This window comes from Gigantopelta aegis, chromosome 14, assembly GCF_016097555.1.
Source record: "Gigantopelta aegis isolate Gae_Host chromosome 14, Gae_host_genome, whole genome shotgun sequence".
Taxonomy (NCBI): Eukaryota; Metazoa; Mollusca; class Gastropoda; order Neomphalida; family Peltospiridae; genus Gigantopelta; species Gigantopelta aegis.
In genome coordinates this window covers 11526918-11544685 of record NC_054712.1, presented here as the reverse complement: position 1 = coordinate 11544685, position 17768 = coordinate 11526918, and the positions used below count along the sequence as shown (strand labels likewise).

Here is a 17768-nt window from a genome sequence, read left to right as displayed (position 1 = left end):
CCACCCATCCATTCTTCAATCCATGCACGTGACCCATTTATCTATCCAGTCATCTTCCAGTTATCCAACTACATTTGTATCTATCCATCCAACCAACCATCTTTGTATAAAAATACCCACCCAAAAGCCATATCCATCATTCATCCATGCATACATCCATTCATCCACCCACCCACCCATCCATCTAATCAAAATGCAACAAAGTGGGCAGAAAGTTTCGTCAAATTATCTGTTGTTAAACTTAAAATGGTAAAAACCCAGCTATTTCCTAACAAAATTGAAATTATTTCCATTAAATTATTTTGCCAAATTGAAATAAAAATGGCCGATTGTTTTTAAAATTCGCAATTGGCAAATTTGGCGGGTGCCAGAGGTAGCCATGATATAACTTTGCAAAGAAAAGGAAATGTTTTATTTAACGATGCACTCAACACATTTTACTTATATGGCATCAGATATATAGTTAAGGACCACACAGATATTGAGAGAGGAAACCCGCTGTCACCACTTCATGAGCTACTCTTTTCAATTAGCAGCCAGCAAGGGATCTTTTATATGCACCATCCCACAGACAGGGCAGTACATACCACAGCCTTTGATATGCCAGTCTTGGTGCACTGGCTGTAACTTTACAAACACAAGAAGTACAGGCATTAGCTCTTCTTCTTTCATTCCTTCACTGATTCTCTCCATTGTATACTAGTAGTTAAGAAGACCATTTTGGGTTGACCTGTTGTTATTAAGTTATTGTTGACACTTGGCATACCTGCTTGAACCTGATGTACCTGCTTGTGTACATGGTTCTAGAGTCGGACATGTTCGGACTGGTCAGTTTCTTTCATTAAATGACCATTGTGTCCAGTGATACACAGCCACAAGTAAGTTAATTAGAGGCTCTTTGCTCTCGTAAATCCTTTCATGCAGTTAATTTCACTCTAGTGGTGGTCCAGTTCGCCAAAACCTATTGCACTTTGTGCTTCATTAACATATAAATAGAATAGGTGTTGACATACCTACAGTTTACGCATATTGCTTTGTTAATCCAGGACAAGTTCCAGTATAGTTTTTAATTGTTCAACTAATTTCAGTATTGACATAATATTATAATACATGTATTATGTGGGGGGGGGGGGGGGGGAGAGAGGGTGTAACCAAGGGCTATACAATTAAAAAAAATACATTTATGCAGTTTTAAGATTATTATATAACTTTTTTAATAGCTGTTATTGTGACTCGTTTTGGCATGACAGGAATTTTTGAAAGTTGTTTTGTTTATTTATTTATTTATTTATTTATTTATTTATTTATTTATTTATTTATTTTTATTGTTGTTATGGGTTTGGAGGGTTTTTTTGGGGGAGAGGAGAGTTAAAATAAATTTTTATATTTTATAAATAATATAGATTTTTTTTAAAGCTAAAACAGTGAAAATGGAGCTTTGTTCACACACACATCAGACAGCCCTGGTGATATATCTGACATATTGCATACAAGTGTTAATATAATTTGAAGCACTGAAAGATATCACAGTGACATGTTACATACAAGGATTCATACAGTTAAAACAACTGCATGCATGGCATAATATTTTTAGCATTTTGTAATCCACCTGCATCCCAAAAATTCATTTTATTAAAAAACCCCAAGCAAGCATACATTTATATACCAGTATAAATTAAAAATCAAAAAAATTAATGAAGGTTAAAAAAAAGAAGCAACGTAAAGACAGGTTGGCTTCCACAAATTAATTCAACAAATATTTCTTGTATAGCTTTTCTTCCTCTAAAGATGAAGTATCACAATTGCCATATGTTAGACACCCTACTGTTTTTAGTTCAAAATGTGAATTGGTATTACTTAAGAATTTTTTTATTTAAAATGTGAAAGGATATTGCTAATGAAATGTTTTGTTTAAAATGTGAAAGGATATTGCTTTAAAAAACAACATTTGTTTAAAATGTGAATGGATATTGCTTTAAAAAACAACATTTGTTTTTAAAATGTGAATGGATATTGCTTTAAAAAACAACATTTGTTTAAAATGTGAATGGATATTGCTTTAAAAAACAACATTTGTTTAAAATGTGAATGGATATTGCTTTAAAAAACAACATTTGTTTAAAATGTGAATGGGTATTGCTTTAAAAAACAATATTTGTTTAAAATGTGAATGGGTATTGCTAAAAACAAATTTGTTTAAAATGTGAATGGGTTATATTGATAAAGAAATATGTCTCCTTTTTTTTCTTTTCCCATGTAATAATTCCTGGAATTGCTTTCTACAACTTTTTTTTCTCTTTTTTTTCTCTCTACACATACCATGTAATACTAATAGACGACATGTTGACAAAGAGCAATACCTAGATATGAAGTTGTAAATTCTGTTAAAAGGTCATAGGGTCCTGGGTTTTTTAAAAGTCTACGGTACGATGTCATGTTCCAATACAACACGTACGCTATTCAGGTGAACAGTAATCCGTTTCTCAAAGCTTTCTTACTGTAAACACTATTGAGTGACAGATTATTAACCGAGCACTGCGACAGGCTTTGAGTGTGAATCCATTGAGAGAGATATGACAGGATTATTAACCGCGGTCTGTGACAGAATTAAGAGTGTGAATCCATTGAGAGAGATATATGATATAAACTAAGGCGAGGGTTTTAATTTCATTTCCACTTATTTTTGTGCTTACATCCAATTAAGGGTCAAGCATGTTGTCTTGGGCACACACCTCAACTATCTGGACTGTCTGTCAAGGACAGTGGGTTAGTTGTTAGTTGTTAGTGAGAGAAAAAAGGGTGTAGTGGTCTTACACTTACCCATTAAGTCGTTAAAACTCACTCTGTGTGGGAGGCAGTATCGGGCTGCGAACCCAGTACCTACCAGTCTTATGTCCGATGGCTTAACCATGATGCCACTGAGGCTGGTGAAGGTTTTAAGAGTATGTCATAAAATGAGTGACTCTATCTGTATGGTGACTAACAACACGAGTATATATGTTTATCAGAAGGCTTTATGTTAGTTTGAGAAAGTCACTAGTCAAGTGCTGTATTAACACAGTGAAGTGGGTTTTTTACATGCTCGTTTAAGCTGTAAGGTGGAATATTGATGGCTTTCCCCTCCCCCTGGGCACCTAACACTTATTAAAAACCAAGAACAGTAAAATAATTATTTTCCTGTCTTGATTAATACATCAATGTGCTTTAGTGGAAGGAAGGAAATGTTTTATTTAACGACGCACTCAACACATTTTATTTACAGTTCTATGGCATCAGACATATGGTTAAGTACCACACAGATATAGAGAGAAAACTCGTTGTCGCCATATCATAGGCTACTCTTTTCGATTAGCAGCAAGGGATCTTTTATATGCACCATCCCACAGACAGGATAACACATACCACAGCCTTTGATATACCAGTCGTGGTGCACTGGCGGGAGCGAGAAATAGCCCAATGGGCCCATCGATGGGGATCGATCCCAGACCGACCGCGCATTAAGCAAGCGCCTTACCACTGGGTTATGTCCCGCCCCATGCTTTAGTGGTGTCTTTAAACAAAACAAACTGACTTTAACTGAATGTGAATGTTAAATTATTTTGAACCAAATCCAATAATTGTTTGAATCACAGGCATCGAATTTCGCACTGTGTGGTAGGGGTTACCACAAAATACAATCCTGTTAACCTATAGGTTACGACACATTTATCAAGTGTACAGTGAATGCACATTATATTACCATATAGTATATACTCTTCAAAAAAGTAGGGGAATTTAAAAGGCAAATGTCATTACCAGTGATTGGAACAGAGATCAGCTTTCAAAAATGACTGGCTAAGAAAGAACGTTCATGGCTGCACAACCTAACACCCAAACACAGCCGAAAATGTGCACGTGCAAGATGCAGTAGCCCCGTACATGTGGATAGGGAGTCATTCCCGATTTTGACACTTCACAGAGCAGTCGATAAATCTGTTTGCGTGATTACTACTGTTAATAAGAATAAACTGATTGTTTGATAATCAGCGTGAGGTAGCCAATGTTGATAATTTTGCTGAATCTCGTGATCAGTTAAGCTTTGTTCTTTGGATGTTATGCATTGTTTGTCTTTGAATTAACATGCTGTGTCTATGACGTGATGAACACCTTAGATCTATTGACATGCTTCAAACTGGTAGAATTCAGCTTGATGTAGCCAATATGTTCACTGTTTCGCCGTCTGTGATCTGCACACTATGGAACCAGCAGTCCATGTAGTGGCGACAGCGGGTTTTCTCTCAAAATCTGTGTGGCATCCTCTTTCCTTAAAGCATATGTCTGACGCCACTGGTATATAACCGTAAATAAAATGTAGATAAATGAGTGCGTCGTTGTTACAATAAAACATTCCTTTCTTCCTTTCTTTCCCTCAACATTTTATACTTTGGTGGGCGGGACGTAGCCCAGTGGTAAAGCACTCGCTTGATGCACGGTTTATTTGGGATCGATCCCCATCCCATGGGGCTATTTCTCATTCCAGCCAGTGCATCACGAATGGTATATCAAAGACCGTGGTATGTGCTGTCCTGTCTTTGGGATGGTGCATATAAAAAGTCCCTCTCTACTAATGGAAAAATGTCTTTCCCAAAGACAGGGCAGTACATACCATGGTCTTTCATTGATGTAACAGTCATGTAGCACTGGTTGGGACATGAAAAAATTAATCCACTGTCAGTAATTGATCCTGCAAACCATCGTGCCTCAGGCCAGTGCATCTATCACTGAGTTACACTCTGCCGCCAAGCAGTAAGAGTAATAAAATGATTGCATCTTATAAATGTGTTATGAAGTTTGCACACATTTCCTGTACATCCTGATTGTGTGTTATAAATATAAATTGTTCTTCAAATGACAACACGATTGTAAATGTGTCACTGAGACATATGTTAGACAAGTTATAAGGAAGGAAATGTTTTATTTAACGACTTACTCAACACATTTTATTTACGTTTATATGGCGTCAGGACCACACAGATATTGAGGGAGGTAACCCGCTGTCGCCACTTCATGGGCTACTCTTTTCAATTAGCAGTAAGGGATCTTTTATATGCACCATCCCATAGACAGGATAGTGCATACCATAGCCTTTGATATACCAGTCATGGTACACTGGCTGGAGCGAGAAATAGCCCAATGGGCCCACTGACGGGGATCGATCCCAAACCAACCGTGCATCAAGCGAGTGCTTTGACAAGAGTTATAACTATGTTTTGATAGAGACAAGATGGTCGAATCTAGCTCAGTTGTTATTGTGTATTAGATGTCAAATATTTGGTATTTTTGACATAGTTTTAAGAAAGAAAACCTGCTACATTTTTCCATTAGTAGCAAGGGATCTTTTATATTCACCACACCACAGACAGGATAGCACATGCCATGGCCTTTGATATACCAGTCATGGGGCACTGGCTGGAACGGGAAATAGCCCAGTGGGTGCTTTTCTCAACTGCTTGGGTTGTGGAATGGAACTATATGTTTGTTAAACAAAAAATAAGGTAAACTTAGATATTAGCCATAAAAAATTAATAACAAAAAAACTAAAATAAACAAACAAAACATTAGCACTCAAGAAGTCTTGGGGGCAGGATGTAGCCCAGTGGTAAACGCGCTCGTGGTGATGCATGGTTGGTTTGGGATTGATTCCCGTCGGTGGGCCCATTAGGCTATTTCTTGTTCCAGCCAATACACCACGACTGGTATATCAAAGGCTGTGGTATACATGTATGCTATCCTGTCTGTGGGATGGTGCATATAAAAAATCCCTTGCTGCTAATGGAACAATGTAGCGGGTTTCCTCTCTAAGATTATAAGTCAGTATTACCAAATGTTTGACATCCAGCAGCCAATGATTTTAATATCAATGTGCTGTAGTGATGTCGTTAAATAAAACAAATCCCAGTCGAGGCCATTGGTCTACAGGCTGGTAGGTACTGGGTTCGGATCCCAGTCGAGGCATGGGATTTTTAATCCAGATACCGACTCCAAACCCTGAGTGAATGCTACACAAGGCTCAATGGGTAGGTGTAAACCACTTGCACCGACCAGTGATCCATAACTGGTTTAACAAAGGCCATGGTTTGTGCTATCCTGCTTGTGGGAAGCGCAAATAAAAGATCCCTTGCTGCCTGTCATAAAAGAATAGCCTATGTGGCTACAGCAGGTTTTCTCTGAAAGTCAGAATGACCATATGTTTGACGTCCAATAGCCGATGATAAGATAAAAAATCAGTGTGCTCTAGTGGCATGGTTAAATAAAACAAACTTTACTTTTTAAATAAAACAAGCTTTAACTTTTTAAGAATTCTTAGTTATTGAGGTGTCTGTTGAGGGGAGGTCAAATGTGCAGAAATATTTAAACTTCAAACAGATTGCGTGTTAGAATGTCAACATAGACACCAGTTTATCTTTACTAACATCAACAATTCTTTTCATTCTCTAATCACCCGTATCTTTACTATTGACAACATATAAATATGATGACTGCAAACATGTAAACGTTTGTCAGTGTGGTCAGAGACCCTGAATATATGATCTGCAGTGGTTGCAAAACAAGGCGTCGTGCATTGCATGTGACGTTTACTACCCTCATTTCCAACGTCAATTTTAGCCACAGTTGCTCAGACTCCAGTTCATATTTTCTTGGTTCTTGTCTGAATGTATAGCTCGGCTTCTATGTGTTAATTTCTTCAGGAAAACTTTGAGTTTCCCACGAATACAGTGTCTATTATTGCTCATTGCCTTTGTTTTTAAAATATATTTTGTTTTGATTCATGAGCACACTAGACCCAGTGGCTGAACGTTGCAATGTTACTTTATTTCTGCTGTGTCATGCGCATACTTCAATTTGCAGACGACGTTAAACTGTCAAAGAGATGATAAAATAAATGTTTACGTTTTGTGAACCCTAAGCCACATTGAATAAAGCAGTGCACTTAATTGTTGGACAATCATGCTTTATGTAGTTATTATAATTGTAGCCTTTGCTCCTGATGTGATTTATCGCTACTAATATGTAGGCTTATTTTGATTTCATGACAAATAGCGACGCATGTCGACGCCATTCAATTTTCGGACCCATTAATTTGTCACAACTTGTGTTAGTTCAATTGTTAATTACATATTATAGTCTGAAACGGAAATGAAACGGAATTTACAAAAACATGAAACGGAAAATAGCTTTTTTTAAAAACGGAAAACCACTGAGTCATACTTGTTCTATTCTTGGGCCAACAATTTCACCAACTATATGCATTACAAGTGGACTACATTGCACACTTCTGTGGTAACAGACTCCGGTCCATAGAGCCCCCCACCCCCTCCCTGCGTGCCCCCATTACTGAGTGTCTGTAGCTCTCGATAAACCCCCAACTCCTACTCTGTCAGTTCCAACGCCTACTAGTACTTCGTTTTGCAACCGCTGATCTGACGTGAGTGTATATATGTATATATGTCAGTGATTGTCAAATTCATAGGAATACACAAAGTGGCCATTCAATACCATTTCTCATTCCAGCCAGTGCACCATGACTGGTAGATCAAAGGTTGTGGTATGTGCTATCCTCTCTATGGGATGGTGCATATAAAAAATCCCTTGCTGCTAATTGAAAAGAATAGCACATGAAGTGACGACAGTGGGTTTCTTCTCTCTATATCTATATGGTCCTTAACCATATGTCTGATGCCATATAACCATAAATAAAATGTGTTGAGTACGTTGTTAAATAAAACATTTCCTTCATTCCAGCCAGTACACCACGACTGGTATATCAAAAGCCATGATATGTGCTATCCTGTCTTTGGGATGGTGCATTAAAAAAGATCACTTGCTACTGATGGAAAAATGTAGTGGGTTTCCTCACGAAGACTATATATATGTCAAAATTTACAAAATGTCTGACATTCAATAGCTGATGATTAAATAATCAATGCGCTCTTGTGGTGTCATTAAACAAAACTAACTTTTAACTTTTAACTTTCATTATCATCTAGTAAGTGGCGGGTACTCGGGTCCAGGTTGAGTTTGACACTTGAGTACTGATCAAGTCCAATATTGTGGACTCATGGTGATTCATCTAGACAAGGTAAAATACCATGACATTTGATGTATGAAAACATGCACTGATTAAATTAACGTGGGAAAAAAAAGCATGAGTCCATTAAAAGGGTGGAAAGTAACCCAGTGATAAAGCACTCACCTGATGCATGGTCAGTCTAGGATCAATCCCTGCTGGTGGGCTGAATTATCTATGTTGTGAAGACGGGGGTAGGAATGATATATGTTGTGGGGACAGGGGTAGGATATGGGTGCTTCTGGGATAAAACACCCAATTAGCAATTGGAAATGGTAAAAAAATAGCAGTGATATTTTGGAAAGATTTTATTATTTTCTGACTCGGTTATTACTCTTCTTACATACTCTTGTGTCAGCAGTGCACGTTTTTGCGCAGTCCACGACATATGCAGTCATTTTTATATGGGTCCTGATTCCTATTTACCTAGCATGTCACCGCCGTAACGCATAGTTTCAGGCATGAATAATCATCAAAGCTGCAGTACATCTAGACGTGGTGCGGACCATATTCGAAATTGGTGAATTTTCTAACATATTAGAGATATGTTTTCTTATTTATTACCAAGAAATCAAAATAATTTCCTAAAAACCACAATCTGTGACTATAATTTGTACAGGTTGATCCATAGCTAAGGCAGCATTTATGAATTTTGGAATACTGGCAACATTTATACAGGATACACAATCTTTTGCGATTAGATTGCATGACAAAGAATGGCATATCGGAGAAATCGGACACTTAAATATAGGATTTCAGCCGAAATAAAATGTAAATTCGTGCTGACTACTAAACGTTACGACAGTGACATGCGTTACGGTATTGACCACATTGATCCTGTCCTTGGAGACTGAATATCATGGCTGAATTTCCATTGATTCGAAGGACTATCGAATGCCGACACCTCGGACAATTAATAATATTCTAGACTCCGGGACTCAGCTGAGTTGCGCACGATCTGGAGGCATAGCTTCAAAACAGTGGCCTTTTAGAGGAAAGACAGTTCTAAGGAATAACAACTTAAATACATGTATACAAAAATAACATTTATTACGCAAAATGCAAGACTAGCATTGTAGCCTACATAGTCTAGTATATGATAATGGATTTTACTATTTTATGACCTTTTATTCGGCCTACTGAAGATTCTGTTTTTGACGCAAGTTCCATGTTTCTATCAGAGATCTTTGACAGACGGTCTTACCAGTATCTAAGAGCTATGGTTATCATGGTTAGGCATAGAACGTGGAAATCAGTGTGCGGCATGAAGCCGAATCCTCAGTAGGTAATGCAGAATAAAGACTTTGAATGTATAAAACTCAAACATGAAAAAAAATCATTTAACACTAAATCGATGAACTGGAACAATAACGAACATCAACCAGAATAAAATTTCTGCCACGATCAAAGGAAACCATATCATAACCCACCGGCGGCAAAAAAAGCTATCCGCGAAGTCAACCCATGTGAACACTGGGTCAACTATACACTTAGTAGGCTATACTTATACCACTTTCGCATTCGAAACTACACTGAAGTTATGCCTCATAAGATGTCGCACGCGTGCATGCATGTCAGTCCAGATTAGCCTATCTGACCCATTCATCTAATGCCTTGGTCACTGCTTCCCATACGACCCCGTCAACCTTGAAATGTTCTTCCGATCCTTCAATTCGTGTTGGTTCAGGAATTACAGTTACTATGTCAGACTCCTCGTACCACACATAGTCATCTTTTATTTTCGGCCAAAAAAAATCGATTTGTTCCGTGCCTTCCAACGTGGCTCATGGCATCTATCCTCAGAGAATCGTCATCAACGTCTTCTATGACGCCTGGATAGGGTTTTCCATCATACTGTATGACGCAGAATTTACCAACTAAGTCATTGGAAAATTCATGAATTGCTTGTAAGGAGGAAACAACTTTTGCATCAGCTGCATGTTTCGAGTGTAGGGGACCAACCTGAGCTGGTGTGGGCTCCTGGTTGATTCGTTCAGTCGACGGAATGGACTCACCACCAGTAGTAGGCCTAGTTTGCAGATTTCTGTTTTCACCTTGCAAAAATACATGCTTCACTAGCTTAAAACACCCACAGTGTAGCCCCTGACAAAAACAACTCAATCGACGGGAAAGAAGCTGCCCTCTCTGCAAAGAAATCAGCTGATGAAAGGTCATTGTTCCAGGCAGTGTGCGGAGCGGCAGTGCGGCATTAAGGAAGTCATCCACTTTGATGACGTCGTCGTCAGTTATGTGATGTATGTAAATACTTGTATTCTCAGACATCAGCACTTCCACGAGGGTGATAACGTCGGGAATGTCCTTCCCCTGTGCTACTATGCGATCGGCCTTTCGTTTAATGGCACCCCAATCCCGTCCGCGGCCCCCTTCCCGTGTCCCGCCTCCAAGAAAGACCAATTGACACCCCCAGTCATCCCCCAGTCGTGTGGTAATGTACTCAACAGGTAGAAATTTGCTTTGCAACGGTATTGGGTTGTGGGGCCATCTGAGAGGAAGTATGCAGTATCAACATGTGGGTGTTCCTGCAACACTTTGTTCAGTATTGGTTTCAAATGAGCCCATATGGCGGCTGGGTCGTGCCTCCTACAACCCGATACCGTTGCAAAGCCGAATTCTTCACCCTTGAGATAGCACATTCCAGTGTGTAAGGTGGCTTGTTGATTCGTACCCCCAAAATGGCAACTCTGTATCTCTTCTGCGTATTTAAGGGTGTAGTTTTCGCTGAAATCACAGTGCACCAATATTTCATTTTCGGCCAGACAGAGTTTTTTCATCCGGATTTCGCGGTACTGGTGTCGTATATTATAAGTGTGCCTGGCCAATTTTCGCGTTAGCGCTGTCTCAAACCTGTCCGTCAGTTCACCAATATTGCCGTCAATTTTGACCTTACCCGTCCTCCGCGTTGTTTCAACATCCCCAGTGGTTTTGTTTTTAAACTCATGCTCAATGACCCTCCACTCTTCCCACTGAACAGATTGGGTTTGTTCAAACGGTTGGAAGATTACCCGCTTCTCATTGCACTTGTTGCATTCCCGATACATGCATTCATTGTTTCGAGTCGAGCAACAAAGAGATTCCAGAATCAACTCTGGGTCTCTGACTGTGATGACATTGTTACGGAATAGGACGTCGCTCATTAGCTGCAGATTTTGGTGTGTTTTGCATAAGCAAGATTCGCGATCGCGTATTTGGGGCGGACATACCCATCCAGGCCTCTGGCGGCAAAAGAAATCATAACCGACTTTTTTTGTTGGATTTTCGCACAAGTATTTCAAGTGCAGATTTGTCATGCTATCGTTTAGTATGCGCTTCTGATGATCCACATGCCGCACTGTCACAGAATCTTTTTTGCCGGGGCGCATAGTGCTGACATCATCGCGAAGGTAAAACGCTCTAACGCTTTCAATGATTTCATCATTGTGACGATCGCGTCTCCGTTTTCTCACTAACATAGTCGACTTTAGAACGCTACGTTCGATGCGCAAAGCAGTCGCTGCGTGTTTCAAGAGGCGATATTTAATGAGAAAATTAGTACCGGCAATGCGCTTCACGACGCGTTTTTCTTTTTGCGAGTTTAAAGCATGATATTTTTGTTTCAGTGCATCAGAAATGGTAAAATAGAATGTCAAATGTTTTCTTAATGTCTTTTCGTCCCTCAGTTTTAATAGTCTGTTTGCCTTGCTTCTTGGGGAACCTGTAAACTTCTCTAGTTGTACGGTTTTCCCTCGCTCTCTCAAGCCGTTTCTGTACCTTTTTTACTCGTTTGTTAGCATGGTGCAGCTTCACCTTAAGTTTCGTTATTGTCTTGTAGGCTTTGGCCCTATCACGGCGCACCTTTTTCCGACCCTGATTCGCCGACCCCTGCTGCTGGTTTCCTATTTGAACCGGTGGGGGCTGCTCTACTGCGACAGTGGGACTCGTGGGAGGGGTTAAACGCTCCAATTCAGCATCAGCGTCGGCGCTCCTGTGTTTTTTCTGGCTTCCCCGCCATTTCTTTCTCTGCGCCTCCTTTTCTTTTCTGGTCATATCTTTTATAGTTTTTATCTTTCCTAGAGCTTTTCTTTCCGCGTGGCGTTCCCTCTCTGCTTCTAGATAGCTCGCATGGGTCTGCACGGTTGCCCTTTTGCGAGCCCGCCATAGCCTCTGCCTCTCTTTGTTACTGAGGGGCTCTTTTTTCTTAGATGGCATTGCCTGCAAATAAAATGCATAGCACTATATAGGACTAACGCATCCACAATAGACCGATGGGGTCTGAACATCAGAAAATAGGTAAATAAAATCAAAGTTGCTGTTTGAAATGAGCATAGGCCCACTCTAAATGCATGTCACTGCCGTAACACATCCTCAGTACACGGCATACGTTACGGTATTGACGTTACGGCATTGACAACATGTACAAGAAGAGTTCATTGTATTACATATATTGGCGTAATGCATATTTTGGTGACACCTCGACCACTTGTTCAACGCTCTGAATCTGTTGATAAAACAAATATTTGAAAAAACAACGTGTGTCTTAGGATAATGTACGTTACGTTATTGACTATGAATAAGCATAACCTTCTATCAAATCAAAGAAATCGGTCAAAAACCGTAGAAACTTACCTCTGCGAGTCTCAGCAAACATTCACAAATGGCGCCAGTATGAAGAGGCTTGATGACGTCACTGACTTTCTTCATTTACCCTGCTACTCCGGGAGATGTTGGATCGATATGTATTCGTTACGGCATTGACATAAACTTGGCGACACTAAATTTTGACCCTTCCCGACACGTTTTTTTCGTGAGTTTTACATTTATTGACTTTTTGTCACTTGCATATTAAATTCCGAACTGAATATAAACTACTTAATCAAAGAAACCTTAGATTATTACAATATTTATTCGAAAAATATTAAGAAACATTTCGCAATAGGCCTTTGGCGACATGCTGATTTGGAGGGGTACCGCATATTCAAGATCCCTGTTAGTGAGCTTTTCTTTTCCAAAACGTGGAATATAGCATTGACCCATAAAGTGGTAACATGTCCTTCATAAATAATTTTTGTCCCAACTGAAAACCGCCGTTATTGTGGCACATATCGGTGTTTAAATGTTGGCGAATTGGGTTTGCGTCTTTTATCACAGAAGCACCCATATATGTTGTGGGGACGGGGGTAGGAATAATATATGTTGTGGCGATGGGGGTAGGAATGATATATGTTGTGGGGACAGGGTAGAAATGATATATGTTATGGTTGTCCAACATATTTGCTGGTATTGTGTAATGTCTGGAACTATGCCATTTATTATAGTTATTGTTTAATGAAATTCTTAGTAGTGCAGTTTGTCATGTCATGCACTATAGACAAAAACAAACTTAGTGCAGGGTGCACATTAGGTCAATATTTTTCTTAATGTGCATGCAGGGCAAGTTGCTTCCCTCTATTTAGCAAATTTAAAACTGGGCAATTTTGTTTATGTTGTCGTTGGAAGATTTATTTTGTTAATAATAATGCAAGTACTGCAATCAGGATTTAGTGAGTACAGTAGGTTATATATTTTTTCTTTGTGTGTCCATTTGTTGCACTATTTTGGTTGAGAAACGGTTGTAAACATGGTGCCAAAAGTTTTGAATACTGGTTATATAGGGTATGTAAAAATATTCGGACATAGAAAGAACCACACTCCAACTGGGATGAATTTCCGTTTGATCGACCATTTTAACATGACTGCCGGGATTGACCTTGCCCTTCAGTAAAGTTTATTTTCTTCCAAAACTTGTACGATCGATTAGCTATTTTCTTAGTTAAACATATTCTAATATTGTTTGTATTATGGCAAATCATTTTATTAATTAAGTGAGATAATAATTATAAAACTGATTACTGTAATAGGAACTACATGTATATCCTTGTACACTGAGAACCTGTTTACGCATACAGGTTGCTAAGGTCAGGTAATTACATCGGTACACAATGTTTGTAAACAACATTATAAAAATGCTGTTTTTTTATATTATTCCCAAAGGCTTTTTCATTGAAACTAATTTATATTGAAATTAGATAAAAACAACAATAATTGTGTAATGATAGTCTCATGTTTATGCACATTAGAATTTGTGTGTATTATTAGTTTGAATTCGCAATGTATTTGCAATGCACCATAGTGTGTTTTTGTGCCTGGTAAACAATGTAGTTCTAAAGGCTTTTTCAATAAAACTATTTTATATTGAAATTAGACCGAAAAAGCAATTGGATAATGCTAGTTTTATGTTTATGCACTTTGGAAATTTCCAGTATTAATTATTTCAAGTTGGTAATGCTTTCGTTATGGGTTAAATTGACATATTATAAAAAGATGAAGTTTCTCAGGATTTAGAGTGTGCATTTACAAACTGTAAATTGCAAATGGAAGCTGGATCAAGAAGCAATTACTTTATTTATTGAGCAATTGTGTGCATAACGTAATTATTAAATGAAATTATATTTATTTTGTAAAGATAGAACTCTTACTAGCTCATTAATTTATTTATCATCAGCTATTGGATGTCAAACATTTGGTAATTCTGACATATAGTCTTAGAGAGGAAACCCAGCTATTGGATGTCAGACATTTGGTAATTCTGAGATGGTCTCAGAGATAAAACCTGCTACATTCTTCTATCAGTAGCAAGGGATCTTTTATATGCATCATCCCACAGACAGGATAGCACATACCATGACCTTTGATATACCATTCGTGGTGCCCTAGCCAGAACAATCCTTTATATGTCATGGTCTTAGAACAAGAAATAGCTCACCAACAGGGATCGATCCTAGACTGACCATACATCAGGCTAGCGATTTACCACTGGGCTACATTCTGCCCCTTCAATGGACTTCAGCTTTTCTTCCCCTCCTTAATAAAAAAAAGGTGGTTTTGTTTAACGATACCACTAGAGCACATTGTTTTATTAATCATTGGCTATTGGATGTCAAACATTTGGTAATTCTGACTTGGTCTTAGAGAGGAAACCCGCTATAATTCTTTCATTAGTAGCAAGGGATCTTTTATATGAATCATCCCACAGACAGGACATCACATACCATGGCCTTTGACCAGTTGTGGTGCACTGGTTGTAACGAGAAAAAAATCAGTCAGTTGAATGGATCCACTGAGATGGTTCGATCCTGCAATGCAAGAACCTCAGGCAAGTGCTCAACCGACTGAACTAAATTCTTTCCCAGATGGGTAGGAATGATATATTGTATGGCGACGGGGGTTGGAACAATATTTGTAGTGGAGGTGATGGCACAAGCAGAATGTTCAGTCTTAGCATGCTCTGCAAATGTGATTTTTTACCATCTGAAGAACAAAATAGCAATGTTTTGGATAATAATTTTCACTTCTGTTAATGATTATTTTTGTTGTAGGTAAAAATAAAAAAATAAAACGAAAAAGAGTACATTTTATATTCCTTATCCCCCAACCCCACTTCATCCCAACCCAACTGGTATTTTGTTGAAAACTCGATAATTATATTTATGCCAGTTTATAGCGTACAAATAGGAACATGGAGCAATTTCGACTGACAAGTCATTCATCACCAACACCATAATTATTAATAAACCTGTAAGCAGTGTTTATTATGATCAACATTAACTCATGGTCAATATATTATGACAACGCACGCGAATCAATATTAACGACCGAGAAACACACCGTTAAGTGGTTAAACAGGTTTTTACATTTTATATCTCACGAGTGGGCGATAAAACAGAAAGCAGGTTGATGATAATTTCCCTGCAGGTGCCACCGTCGAGAACCATGCAACACTGTTTTACAATACTGGTAAAAAATACCACTCAGTGTTAACAAGGATTGTTTAATTGATAACAGTTAAATGTGGGAATCGTCATCAAATAAATGCATGCAATACCATTTTACCATACCAGACAGATTTAATAAGGCTTGTTTATTTATTGATAGCAGTTAAATGCAGTGGAAATCGTCATCAGATACATACAATACTATTTTACCATACCACACAGCTTTAACAGTATAACTAAAATACAGTGGAAATTGTCATCAAATATATTAGAGCTGTAACGATATGGTAGGTCGCGATACTTAACTTTTCATATCAGTCATCGATAATTAAACTGTTTAGTCCAAGTTTATGAAACATGATAACCTTATTCAAAATTTAGGACATGACACAAGCTGTATACAGCACAGTTTTATTGTCACCTGACAATAAAATTAAATTACGTTTTCATTGCTCTACTGTACATGTTCATAAGTTCATAAGTTTCTGCCTCCACTTTTTTACAAAACAGTATTAAAACATTAATATATCGTATTTACACCTCTAAAATATATGCAACACACTTTTGCCGTATATTCTGCATTGTTTGAATATGGGTTTCTTTATTAACAACAGTAATGCAAAGGCAATAGACTTCTAATTGCAAGAGACCATTCTTTTATACACTTGAATTACCTTTGTTTAACACCCAGTATAATAATAATAAAAATGATGGGGAGAGGGAGAGAGAGAGAGAGAGAGAGAGAGGGAGAGAGGAGGAGAGGGAGATGGAGAGAGAGGAGAGAAGAGAGGGAGAGAAGAGAGGGAGGAGAGAGAAGAACGAGAGACAGAGAGACAGACGAGAGACAGAACGAGAGACAGAGAGGGAGAGAGAGACGGAGGAATAGAGAGAGAGAGAGAGAGAGAGAGAGAGAGAGAGAGAGAGAGAGAGAGAGAGAGAGAGAGAGAGAGACAGAGAAACAGACATACAGACATACAGACATACAGACATACAGACGGACAGATGAAGACTGACAGTGAGAGAAACAGACAGACGGAGAGAGAAAGAGAGGGGGATGAGAGAAAGAGAGTGATTTGATGATTGATTAATTGATTTGATTTCATTGATTGTTTGATTGTTAGGCCTGTGCCACAGTTGATCATGTGTGGGGCTGGTGTCAATTGGTTTTTGGTAGACCTAGCACCCTTAAAATAATTTTTTTAATTTATTAATGAAAGCAATTTTATTGTGTTTTTGTTTCCATGTTATATAGCTTTACACCACTTATATTATAACCCTGAAAAACTACATGCATTGCAAAAAAGAAAAATGATCAACTCACTCTGGCAAAAACTTACGCATGTTCAGCAGGGCAAGTGATTGTGGTTGTTCACTAGACTGGGTTTTGTGAAGGAAGGAAGGAAATGTTTTATTTAACGACACACTTAACACATTTTATTTACGGTTATATGGCATCAGACATATGGTCCACACAGATATTGAAAGAGGAAACCCACTGTCGCCACTTCATGTGCTACTCTTTTCGATTAGCAGCAAGGGATCTTTTATATGCACCATTGCACAGACAGGGTAGTACATACCACAACCTTTGTTACACCAGCTGTGGAGCACTGGCTAGAACGAGAAATAGCCCAATGGGTCCACCGACGGGGATCGATCCTAGACCGACCACGCATCTAGTGGGCGCTTTACCACTGGGCTACATCCCGCCCTCGGCTATGGGATGTCAAACTTTAGGTAACTTCGACATACAGTGTAAGAGAGGAAACCTGCTATAGTTTTCCATTAGCAGCAAGGGATCTTTTATATGCACCATTCTACAGTTTTTTTTAGGCCTTTGATATACCAGTCAT

The 17768-nt window shown here is 38.6% G+C and overlaps 1 protein-coding gene across 1 annotated transcript in view; it reads left to right on the top strand.

Moving 5' to 3' along the window:
• The window catches only part of LOC121388086 (kinesin-like protein KIF28P), a 102583-nt gene that overhangs the window by 10682 nt on the left and 74133 nt on the right, over positions 1 to 17768 (top strand).